The sequence below is a fragment of the Spea bombifrons genome, chromosome 1 (assembly GCF_027358695.1).
Source record: "Spea bombifrons isolate aSpeBom1 chromosome 1, aSpeBom1.2.pri, whole genome shotgun sequence".
NCBI classification, from domain to species: Eukaryota; Metazoa; Chordata; class Amphibia; order Anura; family Pelobatidae; genus Spea; species Spea bombifrons.
This window is the reverse complement of record NC_071087.1, coordinates 58,886,623-58,901,956: the sequence shown is the minus strand read 5'-3', so window position 1 is coordinate 58,901,956 and position 15,334 is coordinate 58,886,623.

The window sequence follows — 15,334 nt, the reverse complement described above, 5'->3', positions numbered from 1 at the left end:
TCATTTCCGTATCAGTGTTTTTAGCATTATGCCTCTTTTTATTAGTCATTGATGTTTGGCTCTTTTTCTTAATTTTCAAACCATTTTCTATTTTATAATTTTCTTTCTCTCTGTGTGGGAGCTGCATGCTCATACTTTAGCATCTGCCATCTTTGTTTTTTTCCCATGTAAGAACACTGTATTCACGAACCTGTGTTTTGATTTACTTGGGGGTATTTTTGCATCAGTTGTCCGTAGACCTGGGTATTGGTTCTGTCCCAACCGGTCATTTCTATTGTGTTGAAAAACCTTACCACATAGCCCTCTACTTCTATGTGGGGTCATTTTGAAGATGGGGTAAAACCAGGAAAAGGATCCCCGCAAAGGATGACATATTTGCAGCATATAAACAAAAGATCAGCCTTTATTTCACCGATATTATTGAGCAGCACTGAAAACTGTGTTACAGATCACACTCCATACTGTTTGAGGCAGAAAAACATAGTAGGAGTACAAAAAAGTGAATGAAGCCCGTTTCTTTTTCTATGAACACTGACCTTCAATGTATCTTCATGGTCATGTTCCAACTATGGGGCTTCTTAAACTACTAGATAAGGGCTGCATCATGTAGACAGAAGTAAAGGAAACCTGACATTTTGTTTTTCTCCCTGTCTCTTAAAAACTGTTTAAAAGTTTATGGACATACCACAGTTGCCTAAAACAGAGTCCTACCATTCCTCCAAAGGCCTCCCCTATCTCACAACAGTCTGATCACCAACAGTCACTCTTTATGATGTGTTATAAGTGTGAAAGAGTTTGGCATTTTGTGTGATTACTATAATGGGAGTCATGTGTGATATGTGTGAGGTAGTGAGGCCCTTTAAACTAGAAAAACTTAAAGATAATACCCTTTTTGTCAGAGATGGGCAGGCTGAGCAGTGCATATGAGAATCTAGGAAAGTTGGGGAAAATATGGAACAACAACTTTAAACGAAGGTTATAGTAAAAACTTTGAACTAGCGTGTTTGCTCGATTATAAGACAAGGTTTTTTCAGAGCAAATGCCCCTCGCCTTATAATCAAGGTTGTCTTCTAATCAGACCTCAAATGAGGTCTGACTATGAGACTAAGATCCAGATCCCCCGTAGCGCTGCAGGGGACCTGGATCCTCCTGTCTGGTAACCTCAGCTGTTGCCAGCACTTACACAGGGCGTCTATCACCAAGCGCCGATGAAAGTGCCGGAAGCAGCGGAGGATGTCTACACGCATCGCGCATACCTTCCCCGGCTGCCAGAGAGGAGAATTCCCTGCAGCGCTGCGGGGAATTCTCTTTTCTGCCAGCCGGCGAACGTCCCCTCAATGAACACAGACAACCCCCGCTACCGCTTGTACTTCCGCCGTAGCGTCTATGACGCAGCACCGGCGTCACATGACCTTCCGGTGCTCACAGAAGTTAAGGCGGAACACCCGCTGCCCCCACCAGACACCAGGGAGTCAGAAGCACTGGTAAGTCGGGGGGGGGGGGTGTTGTATGGGTGGCATAAGGCTTTTCCTCCAGAAATGCGCTTTAACCCCCTATATGCCACTCTGCCTCCAGAAATGCCTAATACCCCCTTATATGCCACTCTGTCCCATGATATGCCTTTTAACCCCCTATTATGCAGAGTGGCATAAAGGGGCTATAAGGCATTTCTGGAGGCAGAGTGGCATATAGGGGGTATAAGGCATATCAGGGAGGCAGAGTGGCATATAGGGCGGTATAAGGCATATCAGGGAGACAGAGTGGCAAGCCTGGGAGCAGATGTGCATAACTGGGGGGGCAGGTTGGAAAATAAATTAATATTAACTAATAAAACTTTTTTCCTATAGGGTTGTCTTATACTCAGGCTTTTTCTTTTTTCTTTTTAAGTTAACATTCAGATTTTGTGGGGTTGTCTTATAATCAAGCAAATGCTGTATTTTAGAGACGTACAATAGTAAACATTTTGGGGGATGGTATAAACAAAGAATCGTAACTGTAGTTCCCCCATTTTGTTTGACAAGCTTCTTGCATTTGATGGAGGACATGTCAGGTTACAACCAGTTTATGTTAATTTGCTTCATGTTAAGCAAATTTTAACATTTTGTAGATTATTTTTTACTGACCCTCCACAATTTGAATCAACCCTAGCTACCTTTTTATTTTTATTTTTCCTGCAGTAATGTACACATCATCATTGAGGTGTAGCCAATCCCTATGATAGACTCCCTAAATGGATCTCTATCCATATTGCATATGGTTATACACAAACATTTTTAAAACCCCAGACATCCCATTTCCCCAGCACTAATGTAAAAAGTATAACCCCCATCCCCATTCACTACTCCAAACTGCTTAAGGCAGATTTATTAAAAATTATTAAAAATACTACCCTATTGGGTACTATGTAAAAGATGACTGTGGCCCTTTAAAACATAAAAAATATGTATGTGAGGTATGTCTGTAATCAGGGGATGTTGACAAACATAAATTGAGTCATTGTTCATCAATGGCACCTACTATGTAGAAGAAATTATAAGCAAAATTGCAAAAAAAAATTCTTTTTAATTTTAGTATAGGTTTTAACATAGTAGCACTCAAAATTATTATTTTTTTCTATGGTTCCAAAGCCCTTTTATTTATAAAAATGGGGATACGTATAATGTGTGTGGGTACATCAAACACAGAAAAATTTTAATTAAAATTTTAATTATTAAACAGTCTTTGGGGTACTAAAAACCTTTAGTACTGGAGGTGTTAAGAAATAGTCAGAGGCTTCAGTATAATGTAACGTAATGATATACAGTAAGAGAAACCTCCATTCAGCAGGAGGTTTATACATGCATGGGCTAGGCATTAGACTATACTGAACATATGGCAAGCCAAAGACTGAAATAAAGTTTGAGCTTTTTACAGTAGGGAAAAATGGGCATAATAAATGGGCAGACGCAATACATAATGTCCAATACACAAACAAATACAGAACATTTTGTTTCTCTATTTACATTTTCTGCTCAGAGCGCCTTAATTTGGGGGGGGGGGCTTACTGAATTGTTCATATTTTGGACTTTCATTCCTCAAATACAATGGCGGCATACACACAATACATAATTGGGTGAATAATGTATTGTTAGAGGTGTTGCACTGGATAATGAGAAGCTAGAGACAAAAATTCTGCATATGAACTTTGGCTTAGCTAGAAGGAAGTCGGAACGTACAATTATGCTATTCAAATTGTTTTATACAGGTTTCTCTTTAGAATAGTAATACTTTATTTCCAGGATTCATTCCCTTGTCTGTTTGTTTGCATTTACTATTGCATGAGATCTGTAACAAATATATCATACATTATAAACAATAATGAACATACCTGAGGATTTATTAGTGCAGAAAATCGACAACGTCTGTAGCTGCTGGTTATGACAAGAAAAAAAAAATGATCATACAAATAGCTCCATTGCAAAAAGCTTTCTGCCTAAGCAATACAGGTAATAGTCTTCGCAGACTGACTGCACAGCCAGGACTGCTTAGTTACAGATATAGTTACAGGTATAGTTACACTGAAACAGGATACTTAGGCTTCTGTTGTTCTGACCCACACAAACCATTCAATAGCTTACTGGAGGAAGTCCTTAAAAAGGAAATACCTTACCCTAATATCTTAGGTATTAAAAGGAACCCCATTGTAGCCTCATGAACAAAGAATGTATATCAAAGTATTTGGTAAGTACTTTAATATGCATTCATTTAACATGAATTAATAACTCATCTTTAGGAGAACCTGCAACTCCAGAAGTTCAATGAAGCACCTCCTCCATGGTGCAATGTTTCACGCCACTGACTTACTCCTTGTAGAAGCGAATCAGTGACAGTAAAGTGTTATCATTGAAATAGAGAGTACTATCAGGTGGCAAGGGATGCAGGGGAGGGCTGGCAGCCTAAGGCCTGGGGGGCAAGTCTAGTCAACTGGCCCATTGCACCATCAAAGCGGCTGCGAGCGACATTGAAAGTGGCCGTCGTGCGGCAGTCACTCCACCAGTGCCTAATGAAATTAAAGTGGCCGGCGTGCAAACACCGCATGCCTCAGCTCTTCATCACACCCCTTTTAAGACGTGGGAAGAGGAGCTGAGGAATGGCCATTGGGTCTGACAGCCGCATGATGCAGGGGCGTACCTAGAGTATTTGGCACCTGTGGCAGACCCTGTATGTGGCACCCCCCACACACACTTTAAAACTGCATAGTTTCTATGGTTAGGCAAACATTGACAGGGGTACAGCATATTTGTTATCATTATATACTTAGGGATTACGCGGTACCACCGTCAATGTGTGACTGTACATTGAGCCAGACACTGACAACCCCTATCACTATATACTAAGCCAAACATTGATGTGGTGTAGGCTTACCACTTTAGTGACTGGCATAGTATATAGTAGTGATGCACCGAAATGAAAATTCTGGACTGAAACTGAAAATTCAGCATTCACTTGGCCAAAACAGAAAAAAAAAAACAACAAAAAAAAAAACTTTAAAATACTTTATTAAAAGTAACACCAAAATTAGACAAAAAAAATCAACAATAATATTAACACATATACATATATATATATATATATATATATATATATATACACATATATATAACAACAATCACAATCCTATCATGCCCAGGTTCTAGCATGTGCTGGCTGACTTAGCAAGATAGGAGTGTGATTGCTGTTTGCAATTATATATATCAATATATATATATATATATTAATACTGTCATTGAATTATTCTGTCCAATAAAAGTGTTAACACACCGAAGTTGGACCAAAAAATAATTTATAACAGCAATCACACTCCTATCATGCCTAGGCAGCCACTACATGCTGGAATCTGGGCATGAAAGGAATGTGATTACGGACTCCCTATGCCAAGCTATCCCCCAACACTTACACATCCATGCTATCTGAAACCCTCATTCACAAACATTCAGCATAACACCCATCACTCTCACACACTTACATTTAGCATAACACCCATCACTCTCACACACTTACATTCAGCATAACACCCATCACTCTCACACACTTACATTTAGCATAACACCCATCACTCTCACACACTTACATTCAGCATAACACCCATCACTCTCACACACAGGGGCGGGCTGGGCCGGGGGGCAGGGGGGCAATTGCCCCCCAGGCCGCCCTAAATCCGGGCCGGTGGGCCGGACGGACGACCGGCAGACAGACATTCAATGCGGCTGCGGCCGCAAAGTTAAAAACTAAGCGGCCGCGAGCAGGATTGAATGCGGCCGTCATGCGTACCTGGCGGGGGAGGGAGGGGGGCGGTCCGCCCCGGCTGCCGCTCATCTGAGGGGTGCCACCATGCCGGCACGCCTCCAGTTTCTGGAGGCGTGCCGGCATGGTGGCACCCCTCAGATGAGCGGCAGCCGGGGCGGACCGCCCCCCTCCCGTTTCGGTGCGCGCGGCAACAACACTGAAGCCACGCCCAACATTTTCCGCGCTCAGTGCACCGGAAGGACAGGAAGAAGTAGAAGAAGAGGAGGAAGAGGAAACGTGAGAGTGAAAGAAGAAAAGGTAGGAGAGAGTGGATTGAGAGTGATGGGTGTTATGCTGAATGTAAGTGTGTGAGAGTGATGGGTGTTATGCTAAATGTACGTGTGTGAGAGTGATGGGTGTTATGCTGAATGTAAGTGTGTGAGAGTGATGGGTGTTATGCTAAATGTAAGTGTGTGAGAGTGATGGGTGTTATGCTGAATGTAAGTGTGTGAGAGTGATGGGTGTTATGCTAAATGTAAGTGTGTGAGAGTGATGGGTGTTATGCTGAATGTTTGTGAATGAGGGTTTCAGATAGCATGGATGTGTAAGTGTTGGGGGATAGCTTGGCATAGGGAGTCCGTAATCACATTCCTTTCATGCCCAGATTCCAGCATGTAGTGGCTGCCTAGGCATGATAGGAGTGTGATTGCTGTTATAAATTATTTTTTGGTCCAACTTCGGTGTGTTAACACTTTTATTGGACAGAATAATTCAATGACAGTATTAATATATATATATATATATTGATATATATAATTGCAAACAGCAATCACACTCCTATCATGCTAAGTCAGCCAGCACATGCTAGAACCTGGGCATGATAGGATTGTGATTGTTGTTATATATATGTGTATATATATATATATATATATATATATATATGTATATGTGTTAATATTATTGTTGATTTTTTTTGTCTAATTTTGGTGTTACTTTTAATAAAGTATTTTAAAGTTTTTTTTTTTGTTGTTTTTTTTTTTCTGTTTTGGCCAAGTGAATGCTGAATTTTCAGTTTCAGTCCAGAATTTTCATTTCGGTGCATCACTACTATATACTATGCCAGTCACTAAAGTGGTAAGCCTACACCACATCAATGTTTGGCTTAGTATATAGTGATAGGGGTTGTCAGTGTCTGGCTCAATGTACAGTCACACATTGACGGTGGTACCGCGTAATCCCTAAGTATATAATGATAACAAATATGCTGTACCCCTGTCAATGTTTGCCTAACCATAGAAACTATGCAGTTTTAAAGTGTGTGTGGGGGGTGCCACATACAGGGTCTGCCACAGGTGCCAAATACTCTAGGTACGCCCCTGCATCATGCGGCTGTCAGACCCAATGGCCATTCCTCAGCTCCTCTTCCCACGTCTTAAAAGGGGTGTGATGAAGAGCTGAGGCATGCGGTGTTTGCACGCCGGCCACTTTAATTTCATTAGGCACTGGTGGAGTGACTGCCGCACGACGGCCACTTTCAATGTCGCTCGCAGCCGCTTTGATGGTGCAATGGGCCAGTTGACTAGACTTGCCCCCCAGGCCTTAGGCTGCCAGCCCTCCCCTGCTCACACACGTACATTTAGCATAACACCCATCACTCTCACACACTTACATTCAGCATAACACCCATCACTCTCAATCCACTCTCTCCTACCTTTTCTTCTTTCACTCTCACGTTTCCTCTTCCTCCTCTTCTTCTACTTCTTCCTGTCCTTCCGGTGCACTGAGCGCGGAAAATGTTGGGCGTGGCTTCAGTGTTGTTGCCGCGCGCACCGAAACGGGAGGGGGGCGGTCCGCCCCGGCTGCCGCTCATCTGAGGGGTGCCACCATGCCGGCACGCCTCCAGAAACTGGAGGCGTGCCGGCATGGTGGCACCCCTCAGATGAGCGGCAGCCGGGGCGGACCGCCCCCCTCCCTCCCCCGCCAGGTACGCATGACGGCCGCATTCAATCCTGCTCGCGGCCGCTTAGTTTTTAACTTTGCGGCCGCAGCCGCATTGAATGTCTGTCTGCCGGTCGTCCGTCCGGCCCACCGGCCCGGATTTAGGGCGGCCTGGGGGGCAATTGCCCCCCTGCCCCCCGGCCCAGCCCGCCCCTGAAGGGATGTGTTCACCTTTTGTTTCAATTACGCCTACAACTTCCTTAGATTGAAAGGTCATAAGTGGGGCCCTCAAAGCCGTGAACTTTGTGTAAAAGTACCATAAGGTTTGATGGCAAGCCTTATGGTATGTGTTAATGTATATTTGTTATGTATGTGTTAACTGGCCCACTTAAATTGTACAACACTGTGTAATTTGTTGTTGCTTTATAAATAAATTAAATAAATGGTAATAATAATAATTATGAAAGGTAATAATAATAATGAACACATCTCCTGCATGGCAAATAGTTGGGGTTGGGGAAAGGGAGAAATGTGTATGGGGTGTATGGAGTGCATGTGATGGCTGGAGCTTCCAATTAAATAGGGATTATAACATTTATTTTTCTCTATTTGAAATTTTCTTTTTTTTCTTAATCAGTGAATTGGTGCATTACAGTCTTGGCCAAAATTTTAGAGAAATACACCAGTATTGGACTTCACTGCTTCTGTGTTTTTGGATATTTTTGTCAGATGTTGCTATACTATACTGAAGTATACTGTAATTAAAAGCATTTCATAAGTGTCAAAGGCTTTTATTGACAATTACATTAAGTTTATGCAAACTGGCATGCTGTCTATTAACTTCTGGGCCACATCCTGACTGATGGCAGCCAATTCTTGCATAATCAATGCTTGGAGTTTGTCAGAATTTGTGGGGGGAGGGTTGTCCACCCGCCTCTTGAGAATTGACCACTCAAGTTCTCAATGGGATTAAGGTCTGGGGAGCTTCCTGGCCATGGACCCACAATTTCGATGTTTTGTCCTCCGAGCCACTTAGTTATCACTTTTGCCTTATGGCAAGGTGCTCCATCATGCTCCACCAAACTGTTCTGGGATGGTTGGGAGAAGTTCCTCTTGAAGGATGTGTTGGTACCATTATTTATTCATGGCTGTGTTCTTAGGCAAAATTGTGAATGAACCCACTCCCTTGGCTGAGAAGCAACCCTGCACATGAATGGTCTCAGGATGCTTTAATGTTGGCATGACACAGGACTAATGATAGAGCTCACATTGACTACTTCGGATAAGCTTTTTTCTGGATGCCCTAAACAATCAGAAAGGGGATTCATCAGAGAACATGACTTTAGTCCTCAGCAGTCCAATCCCTGCACCTTTTGCAGAATATCAGTCTGATGTTTTTCCTGGAGGGAAGTGGCTTCTTTGCTGCCCTTCTTGACACCAGGCTATCCTCCAAAAGTCTTTGCCTCACTGTGCTTGCAGATGCACTCACACCTGCCTGCTGCCATGCCTGGGCAAGCTCTGCACTGGTGGCGTCCCGATCCCACAGATGAATCAAATTTAGGAGATGTCCTGGCGCTTGCTGAACGTTCTTGGGTGCCCTGACGCATTCTTCAAAACAATTGAGCCCCTCTCCTTGAAGTTCTTGATGATCCGATGAATTGTTGATTTAGGTGCAATCTTACTAGCAGTACTATCCTTGCCTGCAAAGCCCGTTTTTGTGTAAAGCAATGATGACAGCACATGTTTCCTTGCAGGTAACCATGGTTAACGGAGGAAGAACAATGATTTCAAGCACCACCTTCCTTTTAAAGCATGAAACAGCATAATGCTAGGTTTCCACTTGGGTTTTTTTTTTGCAAAAATGCCTATAATAACGCAAATTCAGCCACACGACGTTTTATTAGTGAAAAAACGCTGCAGCCAGATGTAAGCTGTTCTTCAATAGGAAATCGCACAATGCCATATCCACTTGGCGTTTTTCTGTTTGGCGTTTTTTCAGTCCTCTTTGGCGTTTTTCTGCTTTTTTGGGCTCTGTGGCAGTTTTTCAAAATTGCAGCATGTTGACACTCTGGCGTTTTTTGCAAGGAAATCTTGGCGTTTTTCTCCAATAGAAGTCTATGGGAGAGAAAAAAACGCCATGAAAAAGCCATGTGGGTTTTGCCTTGGCGTTTTTTATGGCGTTTTTTCCCACAGTTACAATGCAGAGGATGGACCCAGTATCTGTGTGTCCTACGAGAAATAGGCTGGAAACAAACAGTTTCACACAAAACAAAGTTCATATTGAATTTTACACCATTTGGAACAAACATGCCATTACAAACATACCCAACTGGACCCTGTGTGCCAGAAGCAACAGCAAACAATTTGCACCATCATTTGGTGCCAATCTTCCTAGAGGAGCAGACATTCGGAATAAAGCATGCCTTACAAACCACAGAAAAGAGACAAAAGGGTCCGCCGGGGCGTGTTTAAGTAGAACTCTACCAAGGAAATGACATCAGGAGGGGGCAGATACTTGCCATTTATCCCAATCCCTTTTAGCTGGGTGACAATTCTAACGTGTAAAGGCTGGAAAAACTGCCTATGGTCAAAAAAGCAATTTCCACAGAAAGGCTAAAACGCCAGAAAAAACGCCAAAACGCAGGTAAATGCAGTGGCAGTTTTCTTGGCGTTTTTCATCAAGAAAATAACGCAGGACAAAACCCCATGTGGAAACCTAGCCTGACAGAGTGATTCCCAGCCTTGTCCATGTCAACACTCTCACCTGTGTGAGAGAGTGTGAGAATCAGTGATATGATGTAAGCTGGTCCTTTTGGGGAAGGGCTAAAATGCAGTGGAAATGTTTTTTGGGGATTAAGTTTGTTTTCAAGGCAAAGAGGGACTTTGCAATTGATTGCTGTTCATCTGATCACTCTTCATAACATATGCAAATTGCAATCATCTAAACTGAGGCAGCAGACTCTGTGAAAATTAATATTTGTGTCTGTGGTAACTTGTCTTGTCCCCATAAACAAAGGGAATAGGTTAAGGTGGGCATTCTTAGAATCCTTCCCTCCTACAGTTCACTAAAGGAAGTGATGAAACAGAACGTGATGTCAAATGAAGGGTATATAATATAATACCACACATGGACTCCTTTAGTTCTTTTTCCTTTTCCTCCATGGTGGATGTGGTAAGAGTCAGCTCCCAGCAGTGAGCTATTATCGGATCTGGAGGCTTAATATTGGGTGAGATCAAATTGTGTTGAAGGGAATTGTTATATGTATAGAGAGAGAGATAAAAGGGGGTTGTTGTCCTGTGGGGTTTGGCTATGCGTGTGTATATGAGACAAATGTGTTTGCTGTGCTCTCTTCCTTCTGTCAAACATATACATCCTTCAGTAAAGTTTTACACTGCAAAGCTTTATTCACACACAATCACTCACCTAAGCTCTATTAATATGTGAACTGACAGCCATAAGAAAGCACATGAGAACTTATGTCGCTGAGGGAACTATTCCGGAAGGACGGTGGGTTGAATTTTTCCTGTATATCAGGTTTTCGCTCCCACTGGGTTTTCCTTACTAGAGGGATAATTACAAAATTGAGCAACATAGAGGAAGTAAAGTGGGGGAATGTGGTAACTTGTCTTGTCCCCATAAACAAAGGGAATAGGTTAAGGTGGGCATTCTTAGAATCCTTCCCTCCCACAGTTCACTAAAGGAAGTGATGAAACAGGACGTGATGTCAAATGAAGGGTATATAATACCACACATGGACTCCTTCAGTTCTTTTTCCTTTTCCTCCATGGTGGATGTGGTAAGAGTCAGCTCCCAGCAGTGAGCTATTATCAGATCTGGAGGCTTAATATTGGGTGAGATCAAATGGTGTTGAAGGGAATTGTTATATGTATAGAGAGAGATAAAAGGGGGTTTTTGTCCTGTGGGGTTTGGCTATGCGTGTGAATATGAGATAAATGTGTTTGCTGCGTTGTTACCTTATAATAAATACCTTTGAATGTAGACGAACCTTTGTGAGATATATTTTTATATTTGGTTTAAACACCACAGTGTCATTCTCATAACTTTTGACCACAACTGTGCATTTGTATATGTTAGATCTCAAAATATACTTTATTGTAATTGTTTTTGACATCTGCTAACATCTTTCTACAGAACAGTGGTTCCTAGCCTAGTCCTTAAGGATGCACACACTTTTTGTATTGGCTGGACGCTGTATCATTGCTGTTAATAGTATATAAGCCACTCTGTTACATACACTCACTAGCCACTTTATTAGGTACACTTTGCTAGTACCGGGTTGGACTCCCTTTTGCCTTCAGAACTACCTTCATTCTTCGTGACATACTTTCTACAAGGTGCTGGAAACATTCCTGAGATTTTGGTCAATATGGGCATGATGGCATCACGCAGTTGCTGCGGATTGCAAATCTCCTGTTTCACCACATCCCAAAGGTGCTCTATTGGATTGAGATCTGGTGACTACAGTGAACTCATTGTCATGTTCAAGAAACCAGTTTGAGATGATGTGAGCTTTGTGACATGGTGCATTATCCTGCTGGAAGTAGCCATCAGAAGATGGTACACTGTGGTCATAAAGGGATGGACATGGTCAGCAACAATACTGATTATTGCTGTCACATTTAAACAATGCTCAATTGGTACAAAGGGGCCCTAAGTGTGCCACGAAAATGTCCCCCATACCATTACACCACTACCACCATCCTGAAATGCTGGTACAAGGCCGGCAGGGAATGGTCAGGACCGGCAGCTGGGGATCCACAAATCAGACCCTGGACACATACCAGGATAGGCGTACACAGACACAGGTAGAGTAGTCAAAAACAAAGCTGAGGTCAAGGGTAGGAGCAGGCAGGATTACCGAGAAGCTGAGCCGAGGTCAAGGACAGGAGCAGGCAAGGTAAACTGGAACGAGCCGAGGTCAAAACTGTAGAGTCACAAAAACTGCAAACAGAGGCCAGAGTACTAATAAAGAAACTCTGTGACAGGCAATGAGTGATCAGCTAAGGTGTCCTTAAATAGCCCCAAGTAAAAATCGCCGCCTTCTGTAATTGCTGGACTGTATAGAAAAATTTTGGTGAGCCTGTGCGAATTGTAGCCTCAGTTTCCTGTTCTTAGCTGAGAGGAGTGGCACCCCGTGTGGTCTTCTGCAGCTGTAGCCCATCTGCTTCAAGGTTGGATGTGTTGAGAGTTCAGAGATGGTATAATAATTTGGTTGTAACGAGTGGTTATTTGAGTTACTGTTGCCTTTCTGTCATCTCAAACCAGTCTGCCCATTCTCCTCTGACATCAACAAGGCATTTTCGTCCACGCAACTCCGCTCACTGAATATTTTTAGGACCATTCTCTGTAAACCCTAGAGATTGTTGTGCATGAAAATCCCAGCAGATCAGCAGTTTCTCAGACCAGCCCGTCTGGCACCAACAACCATGCCACGTTCAAAGTCACTTAAATACCCTTTCTTCCCCATTCTGATGCTCGTTTTGAACTTCAGCAAGTTGTCTTGACCACGTCCACATGCCTAAATGCATTCAGTTGCTGCCATGTGATTGGCTGATTAACTATTGATAAGCAATAAACAGGTGAACCTAATAGAGTGGCCAGTGAGTGTATATGGGTCTGATAAGATGAACTATAATAAGGGCTTACCAACATGGTGGACTATTGGCACCAGTAGTTTGACTTTTACATTGATTTTACACCAATCAGACCAGACTGGCTGCTGTCACAAACATCCACCAGACAAAGGCAGAAAGCGAAGCACTCTCTTCGCTGCCTACCCTCTTCATTCACAGAAGCCTCTTTGTGTGAAGAGTACCCCAGGGTTCTTGTGAGACCATTACACTCAACATACGGGCATATTAATGCCCTTTAAATTGTAAGGGTCTGCCCTGTTTGATAGTGATTAAAGTGAATAATTTGACATACCATACCATATGTTTTTTCCGTTATTTTATTACCTTTTTTATGAGCCTCTTGGATATTTCGTGTGGATAGTCCCATTGTAAGGGTATTCCTGTATATACCGCATTTGCTCAATTATAAGACAAGGTTTTTTGAGAGCAAATACTCTGAAAAATAACCATTGTCTTATATTCAAGGTCGTCTTCTAATCAGACCTCAAATAGACGTCTGACTACAAGACTTAGATCCAGACTCCACGTAGCTCTGCAGGGGACCCGGATCCTCCTCTCTGGTAGCCGGTGGAGGTCTGTGTGATGCACACAGACAACCTCTGCTGCTGCCGGCACTTCTGCCGGGACTCCTATGATGGAGCACCAGAGTCACATGACCTTCCGGTGCTTATTCATAGAAGCCCCAGCGGAAGTGCTGGCAGCAGCAGTGTTGAATAACTTTAATAATATAATAAGAAATTAACCCCTTCATTTTTAACACCCATTAAATTTAAAATTAGATAATATTAATAATAGATCTTTAACCAAACCGGTGCACTACTACTATCCTTAACCTTACATTAGCCTTATAAGTCTAAGCTTATTTCGTGTTTTTGTCCCACATTCTTCCATCCGCATACCTGCCAACAGACCCTATTTTTCTGGGACAGTCCTGTTTTTAATCAGTCCTGTCCTATCAAATTGAGGTTATTGGAAAATAAGCCTATTATTCAACTTCTATTGATGTTATATGATAAATAATCCACGTTCCTCCAAGGCCAAGTTGCTCAGAGCGTTTGTCTAAGTCTAAGACAACTGCTCCAAGCAACACTTCGGAGCTCCTTGGATCGCGCCAGGATTTAAAGCTGCTGCGGCAATGTGTTTGTTAACTCCGTATATTAACCCCTGCTAGGAAACTAGTGAAAACGAAGATGAAAACGAACACAAAGAACGTGTACGAATATTCCCCTGAACCGAACACGGGAACTTATTCTACGAATATTCTACTGAGTCGTCAGTACTCAGCATTGTAGATATCAAAAACAGCCGGTAGATAGCAGTGTACCTTCAAGGTTGTGAAGAAAAAGTGGCTTTTCGTAGTAACTTCATGGGTCCATATTTTATGAGATTTGCCTGGTAGTGAAAGGCATGCTATGGTGCACAGCAAGGATAAACCACATATTTTTTTTTGTATCAGTAGGTGAAATATTAATAAAAATAAAGCTTCTCTAGCAGAGGGTTAGGGATAGTCTCCCAGGTCTGTGGTCTCATTGGTGCTTTTTATTAATTCCATTGAATGTTCTGTCGTATGATTTAGATGTCTGGCAAGCAGTGTCCTGGTCTACCAGTTCGCATGTATAGGGCTGGGCCTCTGAGTGATTATTTGGCGCCCTGTACGGTGTCGAAGTGTGACTCTCAACGTGCACCAAGTGTGCGGTTTTGATTTACTGCCCTTATAGTAGAGCTGAAATGTGGGATGGTGGAACTGTTGGCGGTCTGGTTCATCTCTCTGGTTCCCCCTGGTGCACAGTGACAGTTAACAAGATGCATGATACCCGCCAACTTCCAGGGATTCTTGTGAGGGAGAGCCTAGTGGCGGACTGCTCTTGTCCACCAACCTTTCCCTTTGACTGTCCTCTTGCTCTTCGGCAGTTGGTCTGTTGGAGGGGCGTTTAGGGCCCCAATCTTGTGGGTGTCTTTGGGGGAGCCCCCAGAATACCAATTTAATTTCAAATTTAATTAAAATTTGTGACCCCAAATAGGTGTCTGTAACCTACTGGTCCTCTGCATAATTGGATGTTACACTCCTTATTGGTGAAAAGGGTATCAGAATCCAGATCCTAATGTTACAAAGTGCCTTTGAATGGGGCAAACAAGGAATAGACAGGAAGACTCCATAAATTACCCAGAGGAACAAGTGAGAACTATGGAGATTCATACCTTCAGTTTCAAGAAAGTGTACCAAAAAATGTCAGCCTCCAGTACTACCTAACATAATCTGTCAAAAAGTGGTATGAACTCTAGTACTCCAACAAAGGGTTAAATGTGGGAAAGGATGAGGAGTAGAGTATACACATGCAGAGTTTGTTCAACGTGTTAGTGTCTGCAGCGTAATGGACGAATTAAACCCCTCCCGTAAAACGGGTATTTACTATTTTTAAAGTCATATTTGGCGAAACTACAGTTAGGATTGATGTAAAGAAGCAGTTTCCACACG